Source organism: Ambystoma mexicanum, chromosome 10 (genome assembly GCF_040938575.1).
Source record: "Ambystoma mexicanum isolate Mex_15411 chromosome 10, UKY_AmexF1_1, whole genome shotgun sequence".
Lineage (NCBI taxonomy): Eukaryota > Metazoa > Chordata > Amphibia > Caudata > Ambystomatidae > Ambystoma > Ambystoma mexicanum.
The window spans coordinates 1641190219-1641202752 of record NC_090932.1 but is presented as its reverse complement, the minus strand read 5'-3'; positions in this window follow the sequence as shown (position 1 = coordinate 1641202752).

Genomic DNA, 12534 nt, shown 5'->3' with positions numbered 1-12534 from the left:
ATGTGTTGGTTTAATATTGTTATATTGTGATTTTCTCGCTATGGTCATTGTTTTAAAGGCCTTGAAATAAATGTGTATATATTTTTAATATAACAACTGTTTGGAGTAGTTTGTAAGTGTTCTTGCTTTGTGTGCTCATTGCGGGCTTTCAGTCACCCTCACCCCTCTTGAGACCTCGTCTTGACCGCCGCGATCGCTACCTTGATTGGTCTGGCTCGTCCAGAGGTTACCCTGTTCCAAGTTATTAGGTTGGCCTTATGAACTTCTGCGCCACCAGGACAGAGTTCAGAAATCCGTCTTAACACGTATCATCTTTCGATTGTTGTTTATGTTCATCTGTACGTCTGTCCAGGCCCTTGTGTCGTCACCATTCACCTTCAATTAAGGCCCTTTGGGTCTCTTCGGGGACAGTTTGTAAGTAGTCTTCATTTCGTGTCAGCTGCTGGTACGGTTGTCTCAATGGGTACTGTGCTGCCCATGGTTGTCTGGTTATTGGCACTTCAGCAGATATTGCTCTTCTGATGGGCACTGGGCAGAGCCCTAGTGCTGCTCTCTGTTGGTTTATTTGCTCCTCATACGTCACATATCTCGGCGAGTATGTTCCTGGTATTTCAAAATGGGTGACTGGAGTGTAGGCCATATCTGGGGCCTCCTCTACAGGCACTTTAAAGATAACCATCACATCACATCACTAGACTTATCCTCTACTATACACCACCATTCAACTAGACCACAGCTATACCCCTGAAAAATTCGGCCTAGCTGTTCATGTACGAATACGACCCCATGAACACCTCATCACCCTAATAAAACGCAGCTAGCTGAGCACATTGCGGTCTTGTTGCTCACATATGCGTCGTTCAGGCCTAACGCAGCCAGCGCCTAGTCGGGGTGTCCACCCGCCAGACAGCACACATCCAACTGATATCTTCAGCACCACACGTAACGCTAGGATGCAGCTACCATCCGGCAATTACATCAGCTGCACACATATCTGGTGCACCCACAAACCCTATGACACTATCTCTCTCTACTGACCAGAACTACGGTTCCCGAGGGCGTTCAAACTACAAGCGCTTTGAGGTCATACCAATGATATATGGAGCGCTATATAAATGCCAAGTAACGTAACATAACAGATAAGGTGCAGTTGACCTCTGTTGGTTTTCTGTACGTTTTGCTTTTAATTTGCCATTTCTTGATAAATGCATGCAAGTCTGAAAAGTCAATAATATTTGGGTCACTATGGCCTGTTAGTTCCAGACCAAATTCATTATGGTTCAGATAGTTATTGAACTCCTGAAATTTTTCTGAAGTGCCATTCCACATTAAAATAATATCATCAATAAAGCATTTCCACATGACAATATTATCCTTATAATCACAGTTCCTCAATGCATAGGTTTGTTCAAATTGTCCCATAAATAGGTTGGTCAGCGATGGGGCAAATTTGGCAAATAGTCGTTTTGATTAAATAAGAAATTGTTGTTGTTCAAGGTAAACCGCAAAAATTGCTTTACCATTTCTATGTGTTGTCGTTTTGAGGCTGAAAATGTTGTGTATGTATAATCAATTATCTGTATTGCCAATTCATTATCCATGGATGTATACAATGATTTGACATCTAAGGTAGCTAGCAGAAATTCAGGTTGCCAATCAATGTTAGTCAGAATTTGTAAAACGTGTGTTGAATCCCTGATGTAGCAGGGTAATATTTCAACTTGGTGTCTAATTAGTAAATCAATGTATGTTGATAATCCCTCAGTGGCCCAACCAGTTCCAATCACAATTGGGCGTACTACAGGCAAACTTTCAAATGGTTTGTGTATTTAAGGGAGAAAGTAAATTGTTGGTATAGTCGGTTCTATTTAGAAATAGATTTTCATCATCTGTTAATATACCTATGTTGTGCCATTTAGATATAAGTGTTGACATGTCCTTGACTACTGTCTTTGTGGGGTTTGATTCCAGTCCAGTTTCCTGTAGCAACCCAGTGTTGATAAATGTAGGTTTCACATTTGCACATAGTCTTCTCTATTGAGAATGACCACTCCTCCACCTTTGGCAGCCTCCTTGATTACTATAGAACTTGTTTGAGATAAAGTTTCTAGAGGTCTGATTTCTTCACTATCTAAATGTCATCTACTATAGTTTGATTGTGCACTGCTCCTGTCCATATGTCGGTGAACTTTTTCAACAACCGCTTTGTGAAAGGTTTCTATGACACTTGCATTAGATTATTGTGGACTGAATTTTGATCTGGGTTTTAGTTCTTTCATTTGAATATTAATGTGATGAACACCCAGTTCCTTACATATTTGTTCTTGACTTTTCTTGTGATTACATTTCTAAAGATAGTAATAGATGTCCGTTCTCTATATCTGATATTGCCACTCTACTGAGTGGTGTGTGTTCTTCTTGTGATTGGTAAATTGTTACCGTGCAATGAAAATATTTTTTAAGTTTAAGTTTAAGCTTTCTGATACATTTATATAGATCAATTATGCAGACGATTTAATCCTACTTGATCTGACCCAGGTGGGTCTCCAACGTCAATTGGATAATTTATCATCATATATTCAAGAAAACAACTTGGAGATCAACAAATCCAAAACAAAGATAATGATTCTGCAAAAAAGGGCCATTAAAAAAAAGGAGCGTTTCCACTGGCACCTGAACGAGAAACAAATTGAAGTGGTGGATTCTTTCAGATACCTAGGAGTGTTTGTGGACAGCTCGAGGAAAGCGAGCAGTATGCAAGTCAATCTATGGTCAAAAACCAAATGTTTGACAGCACAGTTGAGAATGGTTGACCGAAAATACGGAAAGTTCTCCCTCCAACCGCCCATAAATTACTACAAGGCAAAGATTGTTCCATCACTGACTTATGGCATGGATGCCATACCCTCCATTCCTCCTCTAATTTGGCAAAAATTGGAGGGTTACATATGGAGAGCCGTCCTGGGCCTACCAAACTCAACTCCGATTGCCCCAATCAGGCGTGAACTTGGCCTTCTGTCGTTGAAGGCAGTTGTGGACCATAGCTCTCTTCAGTTATATAGGAAAATCATTCATCCCGAGAGCCTGGAAATCTACCAAATAATGGCATCAGAACTGGAAAAAGGTTCTAATCAAACTATGAATAAGTGGGCTGAGGACCAAAAACAAAAACTACATCAAATTGTATGTACAGAAGCAGAACTGAAAGACAACCCAACCAGGATAAAAACAAAACTGGAATGTGGGGACTGGATTAATACCATTGAGTCAGTATCCTCTTGCAAACTTCTTGAACACCTTCCCATGAACACCAACAAATTAAAAGAACCGATGGCGTATTGCAAGAAATATCCCGATAAATTACTGATGAGAACTTTTCTAAAAGCCCGACTAAACGTCTTACCGACTGGAGAAATTTTAGCGATTAGAGCAGACTCGGAGAAAACAAACTGTGGATTATGTTCTAATCCTGAGGTTATTGAATCAATAAAACATCTGCTGATGTGTTGTCCTGCCCTCCATCAGGCAAGGATCGCATATTTCTCCACCCTGACGGCAACCTCCTTTGCAGGGAATGAAGATACTTGGTGGAAACGCCTAATAACGGGCGAAAAGACCCAATGGCACACGGCTGCCGCAAAACTTCTAAACTTGGCCTTGGAAAGAATAAAGGCGATTCCGGAGGTTGGCGCATGACTACACCTACAATGAACCAAATTGCCAGGCATGCATCACTCATTACTTATCAAGCAAAATTAGGAGTGGATTCCCTTCAGTTGGACTGAAAAACGCTCTTGTAAAAATCTATGATTAAATACAAGTAATAATAAAAAAAAAAAAATAGATCAATTTGGAAATCTATCAAATTTGCTTTAGCAGTTGGGGCAAAGGAAAGCCTCTGTTGAGAGCAGATCTTTCCATATCTGTTAATTCTCTATCAGATAAGTTAATTATTAGATTCTGTGTTAGCTTTTTGGTGTTTGTTTCCGAGATCCTGACCTCGTCACGCTTTATGTTTGATTTAGATCTCCGTTTGGTACGGCGGCTGCCTCTGCTTCTTCCTCTGGTGACGTTCCTTGTATTGATATACCATGAATTAATGTTATTTGAAATCTTACGTGTTTGTAATTTTGTTGTTGATTGCCTCTCTTGTAACATTTGATTTACTCAACAACAAAAAAATGTTTTGGCTGGTACACCCTATATTTGTGTTAATTGAACTTGTGTTAGATACTTTCGATTGGTTAGTGGTTTTGTCCACCTCAAAATCCCAAGGGAAGAGTTTGGTGTAAACGTTCTAGATGGACTTTTAGTTCTGTCATAAAATGTGCATTTGAATTTAAAGACTCTATCTTCTCTGTAGTGTCTAGTGTCCCTAACATATTTTCTGAATTTCATCAGTTTGATATCATCTTGATATTCTTTAAGAATAGAGTACATTTTGGTATTGTTTTTTTGCTTTGTACTTTCTAAACTATCCATTTGTGCAATTTCTTGTTTGACTTTGTCAATTTGAGCAGTTGTTATTGCATGTTCTCTCTCTGTATGTTCTATAATAAACTATACGATCACCTTTGAACTTCGTATGTGATTTTCCTCCCATTTCTGTGCTAAATCTCGAGCTTCGCTATTGCTGAAGTCTGGGGAAATTAAGATGCCTAGTCCCCTTGGAATTGTATCATTCTTTAGTTAGTTAATCATGTAGGCCTTTTCCCAGTATTTGTTGAGCTCTTTTTTCAAGAGCCTTTCCAATCTCTGAAATGTTTCGCGTAAATGTTCTGATTGGTTGGTACCTGTTCTGAATGCGTTACTAGGGCTTCCTCTGGGGACAAATAATGCAGCCCGATCCTCCTCTTGATTTAACAAGGATTCTGCCATTTCTATCAATTTAGTTGTTAGGATTACTGTTCCTAGCTGCCTCTATCCAGAGTTGGGTGCTGACTGGATAACTGGTGTGCTTGGGTATCAATTATATAAGTGTGTAGTTCTTAGTAGTTAGATAGCTGAAAACCCTTGGAAGCAGAGACTAACCCCCTAGCCTCTTTAAATTAAACTAACATTGAAATGCTTTCTGGGTTGTGAGCTTCTCTTAAATCAATTATTTACACATTGTCTCATTCTTATTCCATTCTTAGATATTTATTAATTGTGTGTTCTCATTAATTGTACATAGCCAACACATGTTTCGACCACTGGTTGTTTTCAAGGCTTTACAACTGCACATAATAATTATAATCAAATTTAATATTTGCATGAAATCACAGAACCATATTTATGAGAATGTGAATTGTCGTCATGTCCATAACATTTTGTATAAAGTTGAAATAAAATGTTAGTAAAGTTTAAAACAACAACATATACCAATATTAATCATGCCAATAACAGCATTGTTTCCCATTTCTGAATCAAATATAGTCAGACATCAATATTGTTGGTTTGTGGCTAAGCGGATATTGATATGGTAAAGAAGCTGATAAAAGAAAAAGACAAAGTAAGAAAACAAATGAGAAAAAGAAAAAAGTTGAAAACCTTCATTAATAATAAAATGACTATGTTCCTTAATTCTGCTCAACTTTCCTCTTTCAATAGTTATTATTGTTTTTTATACATGCTCAGCCAATCATAATTATATCAGTCAACAGTAAAAACCTATAACTACCTTGAGGATAACACAGTTATACAAGGTGAGTAAGACCTTTTGGATGTAATATACAATTACAGTTCCTGTTCAGCTCAGTGGAACACAGTCTAGGATAAGCAAGAACTTGTTACACTAATTTAGGATTGCACCAGGCAGACCAGGGTCAGCTGTACTTGAGGAACACTTTTTAAGAATAGCACACAGCTATTCTAGGAAGGTAAAACCTAATGTTGTAATATACTATTATAGTTGCGTTCAGGTCAGTGGAACACAGACTGAGGTAAGCAATAAGTCTAACTTATTTTAGGATGGCACATAGCTAACTCAAGGTAAGTAAAACCCATATACTTTTAAAAGGAGCTATCAGCAACTTGAAAGTAAGTATAACATAAGGAAGACTTATTCCAGACAGGCTACCAGCAAGTCAGGGGAAGCAAGATCCACCAGGGGCACTCATACATTTATATCCTAACAGGAATAGTAAAATGAAGCCAACAACATTACTTTTGGGGAAGAGGCACAACCAATTCACAGGTGTGTAAAATAACCTTATATATACTTTTCGGAATGGCACAGCACACTTTACACTTACTACTTGGGGAGAATTTATATTTTTATTAATGATACTCTACCAAGTAGCGTGAGGGGTAGGCTTTTCATGCTCAAATCTTTTCTTTATTCTTAGTCAATCCATCCACATAGATTTCCTTAAATAATACTGATGGGTCTCTAGACATCATTATTCCCAAATATCTAATTTTTCCCTGCCCCACTGAAAAGCGAACTCGTCTGGGAATGCTTGAGTACCATTATTATTATTTGTTTTAACTGTTTTTATTAATTTCTTAATACAAAAAGAAAAACAGTTCAGCACACACATGCCCCGCAACCCCTTGCTTCACGCCCACCCACCTGACAAAAGTATAAGAACAATTACAACCCAGGAGAAAATTAAGCTGAGCAATTGCAGGCAAAAGGATAAAATTAGCAATCAGAAACCCCAGTGTCACTGTTACCATTTGACAGTAAATATGCGATATACGGCCCCCAGATGTCCTGAGGTTTCGCGGCAGCGTGCACCATAGTCCGTTTCCAGTTTGTGACAATGAGCAATATCCATCTTCCACTGTTCATATACAGGAAGGCGGCCCCTGCCCCACACCATTAACCACCCTTCTTTTAGCCAGTAGTAACAGCAAACCAAGGAGGACCCTAACCTCCTTTGGCAGCTTCTTGTGTGACCCAGCAGCACTACAGAGGGGACGGAGCCCTCCTTACTCTAGCTATTCTCTCCGGCAGTTCAAACACCTTTGCCCAGAAGGAATGTATTTGGGGGCATTACGAAGCCAGATGTAAAATGTTTGCGGGAGAGGCACCTTCTTGTGGTCCCTTTGCTTCCATTTTAAGTCATGGCGCTTTGAATCCAGTGTGTGTTTGTCTCGTAGCAATCCTCGCCCCTGCCTAGTCCCGCCCCCGGCCCTGATTGGTTGTTCCTTCGTGTGTGTTTCCTGGACCTAACCCAGTGCACCCAAGCTCCCTGTGCCATTTGCATCAGTAACTACTCCTCCCGCCTCCCATCCCTCCCCTGCGCTCTGATTGACTCCTAGGGCGGTCTTAACCGACCTCCCCAGGGCAGCCCTCTGCCCGTGCAGCACTGCGGCTAAGGACCAGAGGCAAAGGGCGGCTGCAACAGAGGAGGCTCCAGGTTGTGTCTGCAGGTGTCCCGGGGAAGCCAGCCATCAACTACTATGACCAGTACGCTAGGAGCGGCCTGGGTTGGAAGTAGAGCAATTACTCTACCCTCAAATCTTCGCCGCTTAAGCAAACCTATCTAAAACACTATGATTATTCCCACTCCCTCCCTCCCAAACTCTCAAATCTTGCGGTGCTTAGTATTGCACTCAACAGTTCAATTGACTCTCAAAACTAACTGTGTTTAGCATTATACCTTTTTGCTCTGTGAGGCGCAGCCCTCTCTCCCAGTATACAGGACTCTCAAATCTAGCTGTGCTTAGCATTGACATTGTGAAAGATAGCGTGTGCCACACTGAGTTGGAATTGTGAACATTAGCCAGGGTCGCTTATGGATAGGATCGTGAATGTCAGCATGTGCCACACGTGGATGGACTCTTAGACCCTAGGCTGTGTTGCATCTAGATAGAAATGTGAATGTTAGCATGTTCCACACCCATGATAGAAATGTGATTGTTAGCATGTACCACATTTAGATGGTAATGTGATTGTTGCATGTGCCACACTTAGATGGAATCTTAGACACTAAGCTGCGTCACATCTAGACAGAAGGGTGGTGGGGGTGCAGCATTTTGATAAGGGTGGCCGGGGCCCCCCTTGGCCACCCATTGGTGGCGCCTCTGCTGCCAGCTCTGGAGGTAGGAGGAGACCCTCCTCGGTAATCAGACCCAGCATTGCCTGGCGGCTCGGCCAGCACGCTCCTCAAAATGCTTCTCGTATCGGATGAGGTGGCTTTTGGAGTCACAGTTCAGGGTAAGGTGACCAGATTTCCAAAACGAAAACCAGGTCGACCAACAGCATAAAAAAGGGACTACCCCATCGCAGATCACCAATTACCACCCCTCCCCCAACACGCCCCAACAACCAGCACCCAATCATATTTCCAGCACTTCTCCTTTCTATAAACTGTACATGATCTCATTTGTGTAGTTTTGTCTGTGAATCTTGGCGTGTTAATTCAAATCAGGCGTTTGCTCTAATTGATATGACATGGCTTGCTGTACGTCCATTTCCAAGCCAGTCGCTTTGGCACAGTCAGTAAGTGTTGTGACTTGTACCTGAAAGGTTGGGGGTTCAAGCCAATCCTCAAAATTCTGAAAGTGTTGTGAAAAAAAAAAGTACAATTTTAAATGCTTGAGCTACCCAACCATGCAAACCCGGACGGGGGACCCGGACTGTCCCAGGAAAATCGCGACGTCTGGTCACCCTAGTTAAGGGACACATCCTGCTTGTTGGGCGTGCTCGTACCTGCCTCCGTTTGTAGACGAGAAACACGGGGAATGACGTCACCGACGCGCCGCCCCCTTTTTGGCAAGACTCCCCCTACATTTTTGACACAAAAAAACCCAAACCCGACCTCAACATGACCCGAGAATCATATGTATTTTAAACATTTTTAACCAACACTATTTCCCTGTAGATTCCATATTCATAAGAGAAATATTGTTTTCCCTCATCGTGTCTGATTGTTGATCAGGTGTCTGCAGAAAGTGTAATATTGGCCCACAACAATTATATCCTGACTACATCGTAAAGCGCTTTGACTCCATGAAGGGCATGGGAAGTGCTAAAGTAAACGTTATAAATATACAAATGGGTGTGGCTAGGGGGCGAGCGAGTGCCAGTGAAGGAGGGGGCGAGCGAGCAAGGTGTCGGGGCCACTGAACGTGTGTCTGTGTGTCAGGGTGGAGCTCCTTTCCTTCACTGCAGGGGGTCGGGTCACTTAATGTTTGAATGGGGGCACTTGTCCCTTGACTGGATGGCAACTTGAATGCCTGCAGCTCAGGGTCAGGGTGTGGTCACGTGGTGCAGCAATGACAGCATTGGCATTGCATATTTCAGGTGATGGGGTCCTGACCCTCCGGTGCCCTCCGCCGCCCACTGCTTTTGACGGCACATGTCTAGTGCGTTTCCTTTCCCTGATCCCGATATTATGGCGCAGCCGCCTGGGAACTGAAGCGTGCGCCTCGCAGTGTTAATCCTGGTAAACCCGGAGACTCCACGGTAGACCCGGAGAAGAGAATAAAAACCCAGAGTCTCCGGGCTGAACCCAGCGCTTAGGGAGGTATGGCTCCCGCACGTGCTTCCACCGGCAGGATGTAGAAGGATCCGGGAGAAGGATAGAGGTTAGGCAGCTATGGCCCCGGCACGTGCTTCCACCGGCAGGATGTAGAAGGATCCGGGAGAAGGATAGAGGTTAGGCAGGTATGGCCCCGGCACGTGCTTCCACCAGCAGGATGTAGAAGGATCCGGGAGAAAGATAGAGGTTAGGCAAGTATGGCCCTGGCACGTGCTTCCACCGGCAGGATGTAGAAGGATCCGGGAGAAGGATAGAGGTTAGGCAGCTATGGCCCCGGCACATGCTTCCACCGGCAGGATGTAGAAGGATCCGGGAGAAAGATAGAGGTTAGGCAAGTATGGCCCTGGCATGTGCCTCCACCGGCAGGATGTAGAAGGATCCGGGAGAAGGATAGAGGTTAGGCAGGTATGGCTCCCGCACGTGCTTCCACCGGCAGGATGTAGAAGGATCCGGGAGAAAGATAGAGGTTAGGCAGGTATGGCCCTGGCACGTGCTTCCACCGGCAGGATGTAGAAGGATCAGGGAGAAGGCTAGAGGTTAGGCAGGTATGGCCCCGGCACGTGCTTCCACCGGCAGGATGTAGAAGGATTGGGAGAAGGATAGAGGTTTGGCAGGTATGGCCCCGGCACGTGCTTCCACCGGCAGGATGTAGAAGGATCCGGGAGAAAGATAGAGGTTAGGCAGGTATGGCCCTGGCACGTGCTTCCACCGGCAGGATGTAGAAGGATCAGGGAGAAGGATAGAGGTTAGGCAGCTGTGGCCCCGGCACGTGCTTCCACCGGCAGGATGTAGAAGGATTGGGAGAAGGATAGAGGTTAGGCAGGTATGGCCCCGGCACGTGCTTCCACCGGCAGGATGTAGAAGGATCCGGGAGAAGGATAGAGGTTAGGCAGCTATGGCCCCGGCACGTGCTTCCACCGGCAGGATGTAGAAGGATCCGGGAGAAAGATAGAGGTTAGGCAAGTATGGCCCTGGCATGTGCCTCCACCGGCAGGATGTAGAAGGATCCGGGAGAAGGATAGAGGTTAGGCAGGTATGGCTCCCGCACGTGCTTCCACCGGCAGGATGTAGAAGGATCCGGGAGAAAGATAGAGGTTAGGCAGGTATGGCCCTGGCACGTGCTTCCACCGGCAGGATGTAGAAGGATCAGGGAGAAGGATAGAGGTTAGGCAGGTATGGCCCCGGCACGTGCTTCCACCGGCAGGATGTAGAAGGATCCGGGAGAAGGATAGAGGTTACGCAGGTATGGCCCCGGCACGTGCTTCCACCGGCAGGATGTAGAAGGATCCGGGAGAAGGATAGAGGTTAGGCAGGTATGACCCCGGCACGTGCTTCCACCGGCAGGATGTAGAAGGATCCGGGAGAAGGATAGAGGTTAGGCAGGTATGGCCCCGGCACGTGCTTCCACCGGCAGGATGTAGAAGGATCCGGGAGAAGGATAGAGGTTAGGCAGGTATGGCCCCGGCACGTGCTTCCACCGGCAGGATGTAGAAGGATCCGGGAGAAGGATAGAGGTTAGGCAGCTATGGCCCCGGCACGTGCTTCCACCGGCAGGATGTAGAAGGATCCGGGAGAAGGATAGAGGTTAGGCAGGTATGGCCCGGAACGGGCTTCCACCGGCAGGATGTAGAAGGATCCGGGAGAAGGGTAGTGGTTAGGCAGGGATGGCCCCGGCACGTGCTTCCACCGGCAGGATGTAGAAGGATCCGGGAGAAGGGTAGTGGTTAGGCAGGTATGGCCCCGGCACGTGCTTCCACCGGCAGGATGTAGAAGGATACGGGAGAAGGATAGAGGTTAGACAGGTATGGTCCCGGCACGTGCTTCCACCGGCAGGATGTAGAAGGATCCGGGAGAAGGATAGAGGTTACGCAGGTATGGCCCCTGCACGTGCTTCCACCGGCAGGATGTAGAAGGATCCGGGAGAAGGATAGAGGTTAGGCAAGTATGGCCCCGGCACGTGCTTCCACCGGCAGGATGTAGAAGGATCCGGGAGAAGGATAGAGGTTAGGCAAGTATGGCCCCGGCACGTGCTTCCACCGGCAGGATGTAGAAGGATCCGGGAGAAGGATAGAGGTTACACAGGTATGGCCCCGGCACGTGCTTCCACCGGCAGGATGTAGAAGGATCCGGGAGAAGGCTAGAGGTTAGGCAGGTATGGCCCCGGCACGTGCTTCCACCGGCAGGATGTAGAAGGATCCGGGAGAAGGATAGAGGTTAGGCAGGTATGGCCCCGGCACGTGCTTCCACCGGCAGGATGTAGAAGGATCCGGGAGAAGGATAGAAGTTAGGCAGGTATGACCCCGGCACGTGCTTCCACCGGCAGGATGTAGAAGGATCCGGGAGAAGGATAGAGGTTAGGCAGGTATGGCCCCGGCACGTGCTTCCACCGGCAGGATGTAGAAGGATCCGGGAGAAGGATAGAGGTTAGGCAGCTATGGCCCCGGCACGTGCTTTCACCGGCAGGATGTAGAAGGATCCGGGAGAAGGATAGAGGTTGGGCAGGTATGGCCCCGGCACGTGCTTCCAGCGGCAGGATGTAGAAGGATCCGGGACAAGGATAGAGGTTAGGCAGCTATAGCCCCGGCACGTGCTTCCACCGGAAGGATGTAGAAGGATCCGGGAGAAGGATAGAGGTTAAGCAGCTATGGCCCCGGCACGTGCTTCCACCGGAAGGATGTAGAAGGATCCGGGAGAAGGATAGAGGTTAGGCAAGTATGACCCCGGCACGTGCTTCCACCGGCAGGATGTAGAAGGATCCGGGAGAAGGATAGAGGTTAGGCAGCTATGGCCCCGGCACGTGCTTTCACCGGCAGGATGTAGAAGGATCCGGGAGAAGGATAGAGGTTGGGCAGGAATGGCACCGGCACGTGCTTCCACCGGCAGGATGTAGAAGGATCCGGGACAAGGATAGAGGTTAGGCAGCTATGGCCCCGGCACGTGCTTCCACCGGCAGGATGTAGAAGGATCCGGGACAAGGATAGAGGTTAGGCAGCTATGGCCCCGCCACGTGCTTCCACCGGAAGGATGTAGAAGGATCCGGGAGAAGGATAGAGGTTAGGCA